At 38.8% G+C, this 14,852-nt stretch overlaps 1 protein-coding gene and 1 long non-coding RNA gene across 5 annotated transcripts in view; one reads left to right on the forward strand and one right to left on the reverse strand.

Annotated features, from left to right (window-relative positions):
* Positions 1-14,852, reverse strand: part of LOC128929785 (uncharacterized) — a 104,802-nt gene that overhangs the window by 85,467 nt on the left and 4,483 nt on the right. The gene's annotated exons all lie outside the window — the stretch shown is intronic.
* On the forward strand, positions 303-10,853 carry LOC144579615 (uncharacterized). Of its 4 annotated transcripts, XR_013527720.1 has the most exons (5): positions 303-527; positions 1,148-1,284; positions 1,511-1,712; positions 7,711-7,827; positions 9,494-10,853. It is a non-coding gene; the product is annotated as an uncharacterized LOC144579615 (long non-coding RNA). The 4 variants fall into 4 exon arrangements; XR_013527718.1 differs by having other exon boundaries at positions 7,711-10,853; XR_013527719.1 differs by lacking the exons at positions 7,711-7,827; positions 9,494-10,853 and adding an exon at positions 1,921-4,378.

Here is a 14,852-nt window from a genome sequence, read left to right on the forward strand (position 1 = left end):
GAAACAGGAATGTCAGAGGAGGCGGCCAGCCACTGCCTTGGCAAGACCTCACAGGGTCAAATGACCTTCGAGGAGTTCCTCTAGGACACTAGTGGGTCCTGGAGTATTGTGAGACCAATAACATGATTTTGTCAATACACCAAATTTGACCATTTCAAGGAAGTAATTTATGTTTATCTAAATTCTCAAGGGACTAACCTATACACCTAGATGCAAATTTATTCCTTTATGATGGTAGATAGAACTTGGGCTATGATGTCAGCAGAGTGGGTTCTGATCCACCCTCACCTTTACCCAACTTCAGGGCAAGTTACTGAATTTCTCTGAGACTCAGGACTTGTGTCTATAAAATGCAACTGTCATGAAGATTGAAAGATATAACTAAAGCACCTAGCACAAAGCTCAGTACTTAATGAATGGTGGCTATTAGGAGAAACTTGATGATGGCCATGAGGACAAAGAAGGAGAAGGTGGAAAAAGAGGAGGAAAAGGAGAAAAAGAGTTGCTGAAACCATGGGAATTAGAAGGTTTGTGCTGAAATCAGTATATTTTCTTCCTGAGATCAAAGACAGTCAAGAGTGAATTAGAAGATGCTCAGCTAGGAGAGAATCAGAGCAAAGTTAATTAAATGGAACACTATAAATACTTGGGCCTTCACACCATGAGGCTCTGGTAGGTCCATCTCTATCTTACGGATATATCTGCCTGGCAGAGAGGATAAGTTGATTTATTCTGCCATCAAGAACAGTACCTGGCAAATGGCAGGCCATTAGTAAATAGTTAATAGATGGACAGGTGGAGTACTCCAACTCATAGACAGTGCTGCAAATAGTGATAATTCTTTTATCTTTGGTTCACCATTTCTAGACTCAATGGATGTATTATTCCCTCCATTTCCCCCCAATCTTCATACTATATGAACACAGAATTCCTTCAGTAATATAATGAAGTGGTTCACATTTCTTTGTTACATCACTCGCATTTAGACTTTGTCTAATTAAACTCAAATCATGTTATCATTTACTTCCAAATTCTGTAGCTATATTTATTTTGATCAACTTGGTGTGGCTACATGATTGAGTTCTAACCAATAGAATGTGTGCACAAGTGCTGTACATTCCTTCTAAGCATGGCCATCCTATTTCAGATCTCTAAGTTCAGTCCAGAAGAAGGCAGAGAAGTCAGTGGTCCTAGGAGACAGTGGAGCCAGTGAAAAGAAGAAGCTGCGATCTCTGAATAATCACATGGAGCCGAGAGGGAACGTGGCGCACGTTCACATTTCAGGTTCACATTTCTCTGTTACATCAATTACATTGAGATGTCTAATGAAACTCAAACCATTTTGTGATTCACTTCAATCATACTGCCACATTCTGAAGCTACATTATAGTTCTCTTGATCATCTCAGTTGTGGCTACATGATTGAGTTCTAACCAGTAGAACATGTGCACAAGTGCTGCACATTTCTTCTAAGCATGGCCATGCTCCTACTTCAGATCTCTAATTTCAGTTCAGAAGAATGTAGAGAATCCAGTGGACCTAGGAGATGGTGCAGCCAATAAAAAGGAAAAGCCAGGATCTCTGAATAATCACATGGAGCAGAATTTGCCTCCCTCCTCACCATCACCTGCACACACATAGACCCTTCATTGGATTTGATGAGAAGGAGAAATGTGCCTTTGTTCTGTATTCTGAAAAGAGTTCTGTAATCCGTAAGTGGCCCATGTATTATTTGTTGACCAAATGATATCGTTTGACTATATTTTCATTCCTACCAAAATATTTAATATATATAATGCATACAGCACATGTGAGTTAATGTTACCACTGCCATTTTCTAAATGTATATATTTGTGATTGTGATTAACAACATAAAATTGTATCTGAATGTAATCATTTGCAATATATTTCTCACTATAGGCTGCTACAATACCACTACTATTATGTGCATCAGGGGCTCAACATTTTGATACTAAGAGGGATCCATACTTAAAAATCTAGAGTCTACTGCTCAACATGCCAAGCTATTTGCAATTCCTTGAATGGATGGTGACATTGATTCTGTGTATGTGACAAATTCTGCGTGTTGGCTTGCTCAGCCTCTACTCCACCTTACTTCATGGGTGCCTTCCTGGACTGCAGAAGGTGGAAAACTATCTTTCCCAAACTTTTGCACCAAGGGTTCCAGATGCACAAAACGGATGCATTCTTCTAAGACACAGAAATTGAAAACGGGGTTGAGGCCATCTTCCCAGCATTTTTAGCTGTTTTTATCTACTGCTAAGCAGTTCTGCAGAGACTGTTTTCCATAGCAGAGTTTCTGTGTTCATTTTCCAGCCTTTTGGGAATCACTCCTGGTGGGCCAGCCCATAGCCCATGCTTGTGGCCCTTTCATGATTTTTGTCCTAATTACCTATCGATTTTAACCTAAATTCTTTTCTTCTTAAGATGACTACATTGGTTTCTGTTTTCTGCACTGAACCTTGACTGATATGGGCCTTGGAAACTATTGCTGGAACATAGAATGCACATCCCTCCTCTCCCATCCCTTCTCTCCCAGTCCCTATCCTCTTCTTATCATCAGCTCAAGTATCTACTTTTCCCAGATACTTCACAAACCCCTTCAGCTGAGTCAAATCCCTTTCCTTTCTATTCTAGTCATAATCCTTGATAGTACTTCTCCCTATAGAAATGGTCAGTTATCTGTCTATACAAGTTAACTGAATAAAGCTACATTTTATTAGTCACTTGTCCCCAGGTGTATACACCATAAGAACTTGTGAAATAGACAAATGAATGAACAAATGACAACAATTAAAAACGAGTAACCAGCCCACAAAGGATAAATGAAGTAGCATGAGAGAAGATGTGTAGCTTTCTTACAAAATGGTACCATGCGCCAGTATATGCAAAATACGGCAGAGCTGAAATGCCATGAGTCTAGGTATGTTCTCCTTCGTCTCCTAACAAAGAGATCCATATGGTCTAGACCATATGGCAATTTTTTCTCTGTAAAGGAACAGATAGTAAATATTACAGGCTTTGTGAGTCACACAATCTCTGTTGCAATTACTCAGTTCTGCCATCTTCTTAAGAAAGTAGCCATATATAAAGAGGGGAAGAGAAAACAGACTTAGCCTGCAGGCAGTAGTCTGCCCTCCCTTGGTTTAGAAGATTAAGGGAAGGCCTAGGTTTACAGTGTAGACTGACTGATATTTTTGAATAGATCTTGTATGTATTTCAATTTCTTCTCATATGAAATGAAGATGATAACATTTTACTTATAACATTTCTAATATTAAACTAATAATGTTTAAACGGCTTTGAGAGGCTTGCATCACTTGTAAGTCTCTAAGTTCACAAATAGTGGAATATTTTAAGTATTTGATAGCAAACATTTGATGACAAGGTCCGGAATTTCTACATATGTGGCAAAAGTGCTGGTGAGCCATATGCGGTAGGAATATACCCTCTCCCTCATTCACAGCATGAAAGGTAAAGAGGCACAAATAATATGTAGATAATTACCACACCGTTTTTGTTCCGATCTACAAATGGGCAAATCACATTAATTGCAATTTTCAGTAAAGCAGATGTCAAGAGATTAGAGTCTTAAACGTTATACCTTGCTTTAGCTTCTAGAATAAAACTTTCCTTAGAGCCTTTCAAAGACGTGGAATGACAGAGGGGCAAGAGACACTTCCTCCCACTCCCAATTTACAGATGAGAAAGTCTTGGGCACAGAACTATCAAAGGACAATTAGTGGCAAGGCTATGGCAGCCCCTGGTCTTTGATTGCCATTGCAGTGCTCTTCCTGCTTAAAAAAATTGTGCTGCTGTCTTTTAATAAAAATTGGTAAACATTAAACCTAACCATAAATTTATAATTAAATTGTGCATGTATCCCTGAATTGCAAAGGATTTAACTTCATATGTAAAACATGGGTTTATGCTATATAAGCACTATGTTATAGAAAACATAGAGAGATAGCATAAGAAGCTCTAATTTTTCATCTTTTATTGATAACATTATCCATCACTCAAGGTCCTGAGAGAAAAAACTGAGGGGGTTGAAGGATGAAGATTCTATAACCTTAGAGAATAGAGGGCAGTGAGATCAGAAAGGGAAAACAAACAGAAAATGGTTTTAGCATCCAATGGACAAGTACCACCAAGCTTCCTGCTAGTTTTCTGTTGCATTTAAGATATTAAGGCGAGCCGGGCACGGTGGCTTACGCCTGTAATCCCAGCACTGTGGGAGGCCGAGGCGGGTGGATCACAAGGTCAAGAGATCGAGACCATCCTGGTCAACATGGTGAAACCGCGTCTCTACTAAAAATACAAAAAATTAGCTGGGCATGGTGGCACGTGCCTGTAATACCAGATACTCAGGAGGCTAAGGCAGGAGAATTGCCTGAACCCAGGAGGCGGAGGTTGCGGTGAGCCGAGATCGCGCCATTGCACTCCAGCCTGGGTAACAAGAGCAAAACTCCGTCTCAAAAAAAAAAAAATATTAAGGCATGACTTCCCAGTTGTTTTAGGCATTCTAGCCTCGTACTTTTGCCTGAAATTTCCCAAGTCTACTGAGCCCTGCGTTATTTCACACACAAAAGAGGCATTCCCCATTTCCTCTATGCTTAAACAACTCAGTGAGGCCTATCCTGAACATCGTATTTGAAACTAGATGGAACCTCTATCACCACACTCAGTTTCCATATATAATCCTACTCTATTTTTTCCCACAATACTAATCCCATTTAGCATACGATGTAATTTATTTACTATATTTCTGTCTGTTTTGTTCTATGACTTAAGTAAGTAGACTAGTGCCTTGCACATAGTAGGTGTTAATGAAATATTTGTTGTCTTAATAACGAATTTGAGAAAATGAAGAATTTGGGAATTAAAAGCATCTTGACATGGTTACATTCGGAAAGATTTGGACAAGATGCACAGAAGGAGGGGGACAACAGAATCATAAGAAGACAGCAAAGGTCAACACTTAGAATACCAGGGACAACACTGCAGGCTTTACGCCTATAACCTTATTTTTCTCACACACCTATTATTATTCTCATTTTACAGTTTATGAAACTCAGTGTGGATAACATGTCTAGGTTCACATAACTGGTGAACACCGAGGCCAGGATTCAAAACCAACATTTATTTGACTCCAAAGGCTATATGTGTAACCACGATTCCATAACAGACTATAAGGCCACGCTTGTGACCCAGAGAGTACTAGTGGAAGCCATCTCAGCATAAGGACCCGATTTTATTACAGATGCTAAATGGACAGGTATCTTTCAAGGGACAGGTGTCATCTTTCATTGCAGATTCATACTGAAGAGATTTTGCTTTCCTGAATTACAGTCTCCAAATTTACCATACAAAGAATATTACTTCCATTAAAGCCAGAAGGATTTCCTAAAAACACCTTTAATGAAAAGGCAATTAGCACAGTTTTCCTCACCAATCAATCCCCTAAACCATGGAACTTCAAATATCAAAATTTGTCAAATTGCCTGAGTAGTAGAAAATGCCTTAACAGGCTACATCCTTGTTCTGTGAAGGTGTCAGGGTAAGTCATATAAATAGATTACCCAAGTTACCATTTAAATAATAAGCGCAACCTGGCTGAGCTTCAAGAGTATCGCTTATTTGTGAAACACCATAATTTGTGTGCGCTAGTCATTCTGAAGCTTAGATGTTTATAAAAATAAGCTGTGTTGGGTATTTATTTAAAATTCAGATACTTGACACATCAGGGCCAGGAATCAGAGTTTTAAAGAAGTCACCTCTGGGATTCTAGTGAACCACACTTTGAAAAATACTGTCATAAGGCTGTGTGATACTAAGGATGCAATGAAAAGTTGGAGCTAAAAATGAGATCTTATTCTACTAGACACATATTGAGAAAGTTAAATAAGGTTGGGCATGGTGGCTCATGCCTGTATCCCATCACTTTGAGAGTCTCAGGTGGGCAGATCACTTGAGCCCAGGCATTCCAGACTAGCCTGGGCAACATGGTCAAACCCAGACCTGACAAAAAGAAATTTTTTTTTAATTAGCTGGGCATGATAGTGCATGCCTGTAGTCCTAGCTACTTGGGAGGTTGAGGTGGGGGATTGCTTGAGCCCAGGAGGCTGCATGAGCCAAGATTATGCCACTGCACTCCAGCCTGGGCAATAGAGTGACATCCTGTCTCAAAACTAAACAAACAAACAAAAAGCTAAAGAAGTCAAGTAAGAAATATATAAACACTCTGGATTTCTACAATGTTACCTAAATAATTGGGAATATCACTATCTTTTGTAAAGAAAACAGAAGTAAATATTTAGTTCATCTCATCCATTGTATAATAATATTGTGCCACCATATTAAATTTTTAGCACTCATCAAAGAACGGCCCTACCAAATCTCTCAAGAACTTTAATTATCCTAATCAGAAGATAAAATTTCTATGTATTACCCAGGGCTCCATATCACCGGGCACTAAACATCTATATCACAAGCCACACTTAAACTAACAGCTATTATTCATTGTCAGGACTATTTTAATTCTCATAATAACCTTTAAAGGTAGGAACCATTAAAATTCCCATATCACAATTTAGGAAACTGAGGCCAAAACCAAGTTAAGAAACTTGGTCAGTGTCATGTCACTAGTAAGTGACAGCACTGGTGTTTCAATCTAGATCCTTCTGACTCTAGAAGCACCAGCTTTTAAGCTCTAAGTAATTCTGCCTCCACTGGGAGCCTTAGTTCATACACACCCTATGAACATGCACTGATAAAGCAAATATCAATACAAATTGCATAGCTTACTGAGGATACACAGTCCCAGTAGAATAACAGGTCTATTCCACAAGAAATGACATAAAATCAAAATGTAATTATGCCTCTCCAAAATATAAAAACTAAAATTACATCAATATCTAGTGTTTGCCATTCTTACCAGACATGCTTTAAATATGAAAGTCATTCTTATTGCCAGCACATGAACCATTTTTTGTTCTGTGTAGCTGCCACCTGAAACCTCCGGTGTGTAGTATTTTCTGATGTATTTTCTTATAACCACTAATACTTACATTTTTTCCTTAATATTCCTAATACATTTAGCCTCCTACAAAAATTTCTGAAGCAAGCAAAATAATCTCTCCCAACCACTCTCTACTACACACAAACCCAAGAGTTTAAAAAGAATAATAGTGACCACACAAACCAAAAAGGACACATCCCAACATGGAGTTTTCTTTTACTGAGAATATAAAGCCAAAGGAAAAATCTACCTATAATCCAGGTTTTTTTTTTCTTAGCTAAGAAAAACCACTTTAATCTTTAAAACAATTAAACCTTAGCACGCTCAAGTCGTGAGGTTTGCTCTTCCACTTTTATATTCCTGTAGCATTGCAAGCTGGCTTGCTCTGCCTCCATCCCTAATTCTGAGGGATATTCTGTGGTATTTTGTATATTACAGCTGCCTCCACTACTAACCCTTAAGCTCCATTAGCACAGGGATCTGTTTGTTGTCTCTTACAATAACCATAGTACCTGGCACAGGGACACCAGATCATAAATGTTGAATTAATTAATGAGTAAATGACCCATACAATTTAGTGACTCCTAGAGCTTGGGTCTTTCTTCTGTCCTCACCACAATAATAGTTTGGGCATTGCTGGGTGCCTCTTTCTTCTTTACTTCACTCAGGATCGAAGAGTCACTGTTTCTTCAGATGATCACCAAGTCCTTAGACCAGCTTTTCTCCATTCATCGTTTGGAGATCCCTCCTGAATTGCTAGCTCTCCTCCTGCTGGAGTGATAGAGGTAATTTCCAGTCTATGAAGGCTGGAAGAGCAGAGATAGCCTCCAAATTAGGAAGGGAAGACTAGATGGGGTGGAGGTGCTTTCTGCTGCTTGTTTTTCTCCTGTGAACAAAGTATGACTGGAGGGGAGAAGGAATGGAACTCTACTCAGCAATTAAGGTTTCGAAGGAAGATACACACTAGGTCAGGATGGCCACGGGGATCTTGACTTTGCTGCAGCCACAGACTTGGTTAGATCTAGAGTAGAGAGGTGGCTGGGCATGGTGGCTCACACCTGTAATCCCAGCACTTTGGGAGGCTGAGGTGGGCAGATCACTTGAGAATAGGAGTTCAAGATCAGCCTGGCCAACACAGGGAACCCCATCTCTACCCCAAAAATACAAAAAAAAAAAAAAAAAGCTGGGTGTGGTGGTACATGCCTGTAGTCCCAGCTTTTGGGGAGGATAAGGCACAAATTTCTTGAACCTGGGAGGTGGAGGTTGCAGTGAGCTGAGATTGCGTCACTACACTCTGGCCTGGGCAACAGAGTGAGACCCTGTCTCAGTAAAAGAATAAATAAATAGGATAAAATAGAGTAGATGGGGACTTAGTGGGCATGAAGACCCCTATTTCTCCATCTGGTGATATGCCCCAGCTGTTGGTGATATGTCCCAGCTGTCTCCTGCAGAGACCTCAGGAGACCTATTTCTTCTCTTAATTCAGAGTTGTATATTTAGCAAAAGGTTTCTTTAATATTACTTAATATTAATTCCTCCCCCTCTCCTCTCCCACTCAGGTCATAGTCCTCTTTATTTACTTCTTTCCTCCTTCCCTCTTCCCTTCTATATTGTGACAGGCAAAATTATTCATTTTATTTTTTCCTCTGTTCAATGGCACTGGCCACAGGTCAGCACTTTAGCAAATCTGTAGCTGTTACTCTGAGAGCTGGGAAGAGAACTTTAGCAATCCAACAGGTTAGTTTTGTTTTTGAAGGAAGAAGATAGTGTTAAAAAAAAAGTGTCAGATGATGGAAAAGGAAAGTATCTCCTTCCAAATAGCTAAATACTTCTAAGTCCTGGAGTCCATTCTTCCATTGTAAAGGGACTTCAGCCTGATTTCAGGAATAGTATTTAATGCCTCATTTTTGAGGACTGCCACATTGTTCTTTTTAATGCTTGTCCTTAGCTGGTGTTATGGCTCACACCTGTAATCCCAGTACTCTGAAAGGCTGAGGCAGATCACTTAAGCCTAGGAGTTCAAGACTAGCCTGGGCAACATAGCGGGGCCTCGTCACTTCAAAATATTTAAAAATTAGGTGAGTGTGAGGGTGTGCACTTGCGGTCTCCACTACTTGGGAGGCTGAGGTGGGATGATCATGGATCACTTAAGTCTGGGAGATTGAGATTGCAGTGAGCTATGATGGCACCACTGTACTCCAGCCTGGGTGACAGAGTGAGATCCTCTCTTAAAAAAAAAAAAAAAAAGACAAAGAAAAAAAGGCTTGTTCTTTCTGGTAGGTCACTTTCAATACTGTTTTTTGTCAGTAACTCATATAGGTGGGGGTGAGCACAGAGGGGAATTCATAAAATAATATCATTTAGCTTCCCTCCCCCTTAGTTTTAGCCCCTTTACCTCAAAACATCATTGTTCTACTTAACTTCTCAATTGTATGTCCCATCCTACTGCAGGAAAAGGCAGACTTTCTCGCCAACTGTACTTCCTGTACTGCCACTGCACCTTCAGACAATGCTGCTGGCCTATCGCCTATCTCCTGTCTCCAAGCCCTGAAAATCTCACTTCATTCACAGTTTCAGTTATAGCTTTCTATTGCTTGTTTCTTGCTGTAACCTCACCTGTATAATGATACTAATAAATTCTCCTTTTTCTTCAGCTAGTTTGAGTAGATTACTATAGAACAGAATACGAGGTAAAAACATTAAAAAAATTTTGAGACCAGCTAGACACTCAAAATGAGTTCAGATTTCCTACACTCATTGAATAGTACCTGAGGGTCTTAAGAAAATATGCAGTTAAGATCGAACTGTTGAACGCCAACAAAAATCCTTTCCAGAACAAGTCAATGAATATAACAAATAAACAAACATATAAAGAAATAATTTATTTCTGAATATTTGCAGATGTAAGATCAGGCCATAAACCATTCTGAGTAATTCTAGTTAAATGTCTTGGGGTTGAGGGAAAAAAAAGGTGAATTCGGCAAATTATAGAATGATAAAAGAGACACTGAACATAGATAAGATGCTGGAGAGTGATATGTAGTAGAATACCTATTGCATCCTCCCATTCCCATGCTCACTTTAGAAGACTGTGTCTGCCTACAAACACCAAAACAGCAGCCCTCCATTACAGGGGAATCCTTGCCCTTTACCTGGTGACACTGACACCTAGTAACACAGAGGTGTATGCTTTTGTTTCCATGCTTAGTAACCTTTAAAGCCCTTAAATACTGTGAGAGACCCTAAGAGTGGAACAATTAATTTCCCCCCTTTTAAGGCTTATCTGAGTAGCTTTATAGACCTTGAAATTAAATGAAATCTAAGATAGGCAAGTGAAGGAAAGACCTGTGCATATTTAGAAAAGGATGACATAATCTCTAGAAGCCAACACAGTGTCACCAAGACTAGCCTAAATCTATATTTCTGATAAGCAATATTCTTATATTACTGGATCAATGTTATTAACAGGGTTAATAAGCTGATAGCTCAGCTGCATGGTGGCTGTTGGGGATGTTATGGATTTCTTGCTGTCACCTGTATGGTATCTATTTGCCTTCCTATCTTACTAGTTCTCTACTTTGACATTGGTAACCAAAAAGCCTTTGCATGCAGTCTTGTTTTTGCTATTGTTTTGCTGAAGTTTATTTTAAAAAATAGTTGATACATATTACGAAAAACAACAGAACACTTATATACCTTATAAAAGGAACATCTGTGAATCCACCAATAACTATAATGTTGCCATTACATTGTATCCCTGTAAATATATCTGTCCTAACTCAACTTTTTGCCTCCTCTCCGGCTGCACCTCCTCCCCGGCTGCACCTCCTCCCCATACAAGTTAAGCAAGCAATCTTGGTGAGAGGGTCAAGCAACGTGTCCTCTACCACCCTGGCCTGTCCTCTGCTAACCTAGCCAAAGGGTAAGCACAAAACATAGTAAAGCCAAGTGGACTCTCCCACTCTCTTTAGTGGCATGTTGAATGCATGGAAAAGAACTTGAGCAAATTCATCATAATGAAGATATTCTAACCTAAAATGGTGTCAATACCTGGAGGTGACATTGTTTTTGGGCTTTCTGAGATCTCGTTCTCCAGCTTCTTCTTTATTTCCAGGAGCTATCCCATATCCTTCTATAACTCCTTTTTTTAAAATTTTAATTAACCAGCATTGTTAAATACTCCACTTAGCAAAGAGCTCTCTGATAACATTAGTAAATGCAAATTTTATAAATCCTTTTTGATAAAGCTATATCAGGTATTTTCATAAATGAGCTGCAAAAAATATGGGTAGGATGAGAGTGAAATTACCCAGTAATGGACACCTCTGGGGAGAAGTAGAAGAGGACTAGACCAGGGAAGGTGATTTCAAATGAATGTGCAATGTTTTATTTCTTATAAATAAATCTGAGGCAGTATAATAACATATTAAGTTGTAATAAAGCTCCTATATGGTCGCTACATTATGTTCTCTATAAATTTCTTTAGGTTTAAATAACAAAAATTTAGGTGAAAATAGGTGACTCTATCATGGCTCAACAATTGTGGTCATAGGAGTGCTGATTAATGGACTAATGTTAACCTGTTGGGAGGTGTGTACTTTTTTATTCTGCCTTGGGCAATGCTATTAAACACCACTTGGAAAAATGTAAAGAAGCCATAAAATTTGTGAATGAACCAAGATGCTTAGCTCAAGAGCAAATATGTTGAATAAAATGATTGCGTACAGAAAGAAGCTGGCAACGTGGAGTTATGGGCTGAATCTCATTGGCTTAAAAAGAAAGAAAAAGAAAAAAAAGCTCTCTTGTTTATTGAGTGCTTCCTACGTGACAAGTACTGTTTTAAGTATTTTACATATATTATTTAATTCTTACAATAACCTTATAAGGTACGTTATTATCATCTTTTTTACACAAGGAACTGAAGCAAAGGGAAGTTATATAATTTGTCCAAGTTTACAGTCAGTAAGTGTTGGAGCCAAGGTACTAACCCATCTTGTTATAACTCCCAAAACTCAGCTCTTAATCACTGTACAATACCAAGGTTAAAAAGGCTTATGCCTCAGTATCTTCCAAATAAATGATACAATACAGAATGGAGGAGATACAGCTTAGCAGCCCACGTTTCAAAAACTTTTCTTTCTTTCTTTTTTCTTTTTTTTAGAATAAGCACAATATGGGCCAGCAGAGTGATTTGTAACAAAGTGACTGCCAAAAAAACAAGCTCTATCTCAAGCTGCATTAATAGAAATATTGTATCAAGGAACCATGGTCATGCTGTTCTGCACACCGCCTCAGCTCCCACCTGCTCTGTATCTCACACATCAGGGAGCACATCCACAAAGACAATAAGCAGGGTTTGAGAGGAGACCAAGAATCAACAATGCTCCCTAGGAAGAAAGTCTTAAGGAACTGGTACTATTAGCAAGTCAGGGGGCAGTTATGCTAGCTGTCTTCGCACAGATATATATGTCAAGTGCCACATGGAAGAGGAATTAGGCTTTTTTTGTGGTCCCAAGGGGGTAGAAAAAGAAGCAATGTGAAACTTAAAAGGAGAGAAATGATGTTAAAATATCAGAAAGAACTTTGTAGTGGTCAAGACTGTCAGAAGATGAAACAGACTGTCTTGGCAAGAAGGGAGTTCCCAGGATCTGGATGTGTCATAGCAGAAGTTCTTGCTAGGGGTGCTGTTGACGCTGCTAATGGGACGGTGCCTAGAAGGACCTCTCCGCTAATGCTACAGCATACTGATTTGATGATCAACTCCATTACTGTGAAATCATTGTCTACTTAGAGACCTATTTTTATTTATTTATTTATTTATTTTGAGACGGAGTTTCGCTCTTGTTACCCAGGCTGGAGTGCAATGGAGTGATCTCGGCTCACGGCAACCTCCGCCTCCTGGGTTCAGGCAATTCTCCTGCCTCAGCCTCCTGAGTAGCTGGGATTACAGGCACGCGCCACCGTGCCCAGCTAATTTTTTGTATTTTTAGTAGAGACGGGGTTTCACCATGTTGACCAGGATGGTCTCGATCTCTTGACCTTGTGATCCACCCGCCTCGGCCTCCCAAAGTGCTGGGATTACAGGCTTGAGCCACCGTGCCCGGCCCGAGACCTATTTTTATAGTATGATCCTTAAGTGTCTCCCTGGTCACTCCCCTCTTCCTTCCTCTGAAAAAGGGCAGACAGCTTCCAGAACGAGGAGTCTAGGCCCTTTTTATTAACCCACCTCTATTACTAGCTTTGTAATATTAAAGGACTCATTTAACATTTTCTTGCTTCAGTTTTTTTTTTTTTTTTTTTTTTTTTCATTTTAAAAAGAAGTTCCCTCTATTTATCTCACCTACCTCATCTGGATTTTAGTGAGTATACTAGGCTGTCTCATGTAAAATAACTTTAGAAAATTAAAACAATATGCAAGTATAATTTACGATGTCTATAATGTAAGTTCTATTTACCATATATCTGGGACCCCCAACCTTTTCTGACACTTAAAGTATCCTTGGATTCTCCCTGAGCTTCCTTAGAATTTAAGGTATTTTTTGTTTGCTTTTGCTTGTCTTCATTTATTTTACAAATCTTTGTTATTACTGTTACATGTTAGGCAATTTATTAGTTACTGTTCTAGCGCTGTTGGGAAACAAAACCTTGAACATTTCCTTCAAGTTGTCTGCCATCGAATAGAGAGCTCTACCAATACATACATAATGTAATGCAAAGCAAGATATTTGTATGCCTTAAGAATAATATAGATAAAATGCTATGAAAGATCACAGGACAGTGGGAATTCAAAGATGTTTGGCCCCAAGAATCATCCTAGGAAAGGAAGGTATTCCCCTCTTTCTTTCTTATCCCCAAGTCTTCTGTGACACAATAGAAGCTGGTTCTGTTCAAGATTATGAATTTCTGCATGGGTGCTAAAAGTGGACCACCTATCCAAGCTCTTATTTCTACTGCCTTCGCATTGGCCTGAGGAGAAAGGTATGATTTTCCCTAATTTTTTTTTTTTTCCTATAGAAAGGGATAAAACATTGAAGCTCAGCAAGGTCAAGTACAAGTCATAAATTGTTATGTAAGGCAGACCCTCGTCATTGTAACTATCTGAAGTTTCATGCACAAAACAAGGCCTGTTTCAAAGAGTGATTTATTACAAGTGTGCTTTTTTAGGTGCTTAATAATGCCCACCCAATAAGATGTTTGCTTTATCCTGGGATCAGGCTGACATCTCTTTTATGTGCAGAGATGGTGGAGTTGGTAGAGTGTAGGCTAAAAGGAAATTGCAAACACTGGGGAAGTAAGTTGTAACATAAACTATCATATCAAATGGAGTTCCATAAACTCCATTTGATATGATAGTTAAGTCTTAGAAAACTTTCTGTTTAGTATCTGCCGTTGGTTTATCTGTGTGGAAAGATAAACACAAATAATACTGATTGAATGCTTAGTATGTTCCAGGCTGATGCATTTTATATGTATTTTTTCAATTATGATTATTCCCATTTAATAAGCAAGAAAACTGAGTCAGAGTAATTAAAGAATTTTTCCAAGCTTATCCAACTAGAAAGTGGCAAAATCAAGATTTGTACTAGGATTGTATAAAGAAGTCATATATGAATAAGGAAATAAACTGTTATATATAGACATATATTTAAATGATATACACATTTGTTTATACACATTTAAACACATAAATTTACTTTTTCAAAATTATTTTATGTCACAAAAATGGCCCATATAAAATAAAATATAGAAAACAGACAATCAAAGTTACAAGGCAGAGAAATAGGATAATCATGAGTTCAGTCTGTGACTG

This window comes from Callithrix jacchus, chromosome 15, assembly GCF_049354715.1.
Source record: "Callithrix jacchus isolate 240 chromosome 15, calJac240_pri, whole genome shotgun sequence".
Lineage (NCBI taxonomy): Eukaryota > Metazoa > Chordata > Mammalia > Primates > Cebidae > Callithrix > Callithrix jacchus.